The sequence below is a fragment of the Miscanthus floridulus genome, chromosome 9, assembly GCF_019320115.1.
Source record: "Miscanthus floridulus cultivar M001 chromosome 9, ASM1932011v1, whole genome shotgun sequence".
NCBI classification, from domain to species: Eukaryota; Viridiplantae; Streptophyta; class Magnoliopsida; order Poales; family Poaceae; genus Miscanthus; species Miscanthus floridulus.
The window spans coordinates 83,860,356-83,864,044 of record NC_089588.1 but is presented as its reverse complement, the minus strand read 5'-3'; the positions used below and the strand labels follow the sequence as shown (position 1 = coordinate 83,864,044).

The following is a 3,689-nucleotide window of genomic DNA, read 5'->3' as shown; positions in this document are numbered from 1 at the left end:
AAACACTTGGCAAACTGATTATTTTGCCGAGTACTTTGAAAAAACACTCAGCAAAGTTGCACTTTTGCTAACGGCCGGCACGCTGGCCGTCGCACATGCTGGTCACGTGATACGATTTTGCCGAGTGTTAATTTATTGCCGAGTGTCGTATTGTGGTTTGCCGAGTGTCTTATAGTCTACACTCGACAAATCTTGTTTTTTACCGAGTGTAATATGTATGCCGAATGTCTTACTTCCTACACTCGGCAAATTAGCTCTTTGCCGAGTGCCTGATTAATTGCACTCGGCAAATAAATAAACACTCGGTATATTTACTGTTTCTGGTAGTGATATAACCATGTAAAATTAGTGGGCCTGGCCTTGAGAATTTTTGGCGTAGTGTTGTATACGTGAGGGAGAGGAAGAAGGGGTGAGGTTGAACACGATACGGTGGTAGGGAGACAATGAAGATCCGACGGCTCTGGTTCATTGCATGAGAGAATTATTTGAATTTTTTTTTTAAAAAAAAAACAGGCGCCAGCTAAATAGCAGTCCCCTTATTCAAATCTATCTATAAACACGATACAGTCCAGGCCCAAATAGGCCCAGTTCCTTCACCTCTCGTATACATCCCCAGCTCTCATCTCGCCGCTTGTGGTGAATTGTGATCAGTTGTTGCGCAGTTGCGCGCGTGCGCAGCGGGGTAGTCGAACGGCAGCGCACGCACGCTGTCGTTGAGCGGGGCGGCGTGGCGGAACCCGTACGCGCGGAGCACCTGGTCGTCCGCGAACGCCAGCGCGCGGCGCATCCCGTCGTCGCAGCTCTCCCTAGAGTACATCGGGTTCCGACCGCCGCTGCAGGGCTGGCAGCCCACGAAGTGCGTGATGAGCGGCCGCCGCCACCCCTTCACCCCGCCACCGGCCGGGCCCGGGACGACGCCGCTCACCGCCGCGTTCCGCGCCTCCGCGTACCGCAGGTGCTCCCGCTCCGCGTGCCGCCGCTGGAGCCCCGGCTTGCGCGAGCGCCGCTCGACGGCCTCGTACCGCGCGGCGACGCCGTCGTGGGGGTCCACGACCTCCTTCCAGTAGCCCTGGAAGAAGTAGTCCGTCTCGACGAAGGTCTTCTTCCCCAGCCTCTCCCAGCCGTTGAGGAGCAGGTAGACGAGCGCGGACTGGTCGCACGCCACGTCGCTGAGCGCGTCCCTAGCTGAGCGTCTTCCCGCACCGGGCGTGCTCCTCCGGGTAGGCGGGGTCCTTGCGCGCCAACTCGTCCATGAAGTCGAGCGACCACTGGCAGTTGCGGATGAGGAACACGCCGGCGTTGAGCCCGAGCCACGACTTGCGCACGAAGAACTTGTCGGGCCAGTCGTACGCGACGAAGTTGCGGCCGGCGTACTTGGCCGGCGTACGTGACGAAGTCCTTGTCGGTGAAGACGGCGTCGGAGTCCAACCACCAGACCCACTCCGCCTCCGGGTGGGCGAGCATGGCGGCGCGCACGACGGGGACCTTGGCCCAGTAGCCCCGGCCCGCATGGCCGGGTGCAGGAACTCCCTGTTGTAGATCAGCTCGATCCCGTGGAGGCGGCAGTAGTCCAGCTTGTTCTTGAGGAACCGCAGCATCAGGTGCGTCGCCGGGCACGGCTCCTGCTGCGACCCGAACACCATCACCACGCGCTCCGGAGCGTTCCGGCGGCCGAGCCCGCGCGAGCGCAGCCACTCCACGCGCTTGGCGTCCCACCCGGTGAGGCACCGCCCCGCCGCCACGGCATACGACAGCTTCGGGTCGTCGTAGAACGTGCGCGGCCGGTCCTCCGGGCCGGGGATGGGCACGGGCAAGGCGACGAGACCGCCGCGCCCGCCGGGGTCGAGGACCGATGCCGTGCCCACGAGCGCGAGCAGGGCCGCCGCGACGCCGGCCACGAACACGAGTGCGTCGCGCGAGCGCCGGCGCGTCGCCAGCCCCTGCGGCCCAGCGCCGTGGTGCTTGCTCATCCCTGCCGAAGCGGAGACGCGGAGCGAAGCTGCCTCCGACGCGGCGGCCATTCCGTGCTACCGTTCGGCGTTCGCGCGGCGCGGGGCTAGGTCGCCTCGATCGGTTCGTCGCCAGTGCCCGGTGGACGGTGGTGCGGTGATGCAGGCAGCACACCGCGCTAGGTGTGCCGTGTACTGCGGACGTGTTTGTAGTCTCGTGCGGGGAAATTAAAGAGCATGACTGCGGCCCCCTGGGCCGGGGGTTGGAGCGATCACGTGAGTCCGAGAAGGCGAGAAGAGCGGGGTCAACCAATCCGCGAAACAGGCTGGGGTCTGTATGATTTTCCTCTTTTTTTTTAGGCCCGTAGGACGAAAATGGTACGGATATTTTCCGACCGTATTCGAAACCGAATCCGTTTAGAGGGGTTGAGATCTGTCCGTATCCGAGTCCAGATATCCAACATCCGATACCGTATCCGTATCCGAATACTCAAATCGTATATTTATGATGTTGATATCCAATCGCATCCTATCCGACATATTTGACACTATCCGTATTCGAATCCGAATCCGGACAGAAATATGAAAACAAATGTAATATCGGTAATATTCGTCCGTATCTGATCTGTTTTAATCCCTATTCGTACATAGTACTGTATAATATTGGCACTCGAGAGTCGAGATCTCTGATCTCTGGCGACAAAATGCTCGGAAGTGAGCGTGCAAATGCACCTCTCAAAAAATGCAGAAATTATTAGTTTGGTTAAAATTCCACCGTATATAGATTTATATTACATACAACTATAAAACAAGTACACCTCTCTCGTTTGCTCGATCTTTACCGTACCGGTAACTATAGGAATCATGTGGGCCTCAGCTATGTACTTTCTAGCCAACCCGTAAAGAAAGACGATATTAAACAGTCACTTTTATAGCGGTATTTGGTTATTTGCTAATAGTATTGGTATCTCCCCTACTTCTAGAATGAGTGAATGACTCTTTTAGGTACCGTTCGGTTAAGCAGGAACGGGGTGTTCCACGCCCGCAACGGTTCCTGCGTAATATAAATTGTTGAAGGACCCGTCTGACTGGGAATGAATCCTTACTAACCAAACGAGGCCTTAGTGGGATAGATAGAGTAGTTTCAAGCAGTTGATGAAAGTGGAAACAGTGAAACACGAGCTAATAATGGAGAAACCTACATCTGAAAATCAATTACAAAAAAAAAGAGCCAGGCCACCATACCTCATTGTTATATATATCTCTACCCGGTAAGCATGCAAATGTGAAATATTCTACTAGTTAAGGGTGCGTTTGGTAGAGATCTAGATTCTTATATAAACGTTTTAGAACCAGAATGTCTTAAGAAACGTTTTGGATGATTAATCAGGATCACTTCGTGAGATCATTTGACCGTTACACTAGATTTTGACTCGCAAAAAAAGAATCTCTTAAACTATTTGCACTATAATCTGGTCTGATTTGCTTTACCATTTACATCACTGGAACAAAACGACACCTTTAAGAGTCTATTTAGGATTGCTCCACTAACTATACCATGGAACTCCACAAGAAAAATAGAGTTTCTAAAATATCCTTTAGGTGCTCCATAAAACATCTTGAGTTGATCCTCAACTCTACTTTTTTTTTCTAGAGCAGATTTTACAGAGTTGTCTCTGTTTAGCTAGCAAAGTTGAAAATAGAGCTAAAAAGGTGAAGGCAAGCAGTCCTACATAAGCT

At 53.5% G+C, this 3,689-nt stretch overlaps 1 pseudogene; it reads right to left on the bottom strand.

Moving 5' to 3' along the window:
- Positions 1-597: 597 nt before the first annotated feature.
- Positions 598-2,021, bottom strand: LOC136480189 (probable glycosyltransferase 6; annotated as a pseudogene).
- Positions 2,022-3,689: the final 1,668 nt, after the last annotated feature.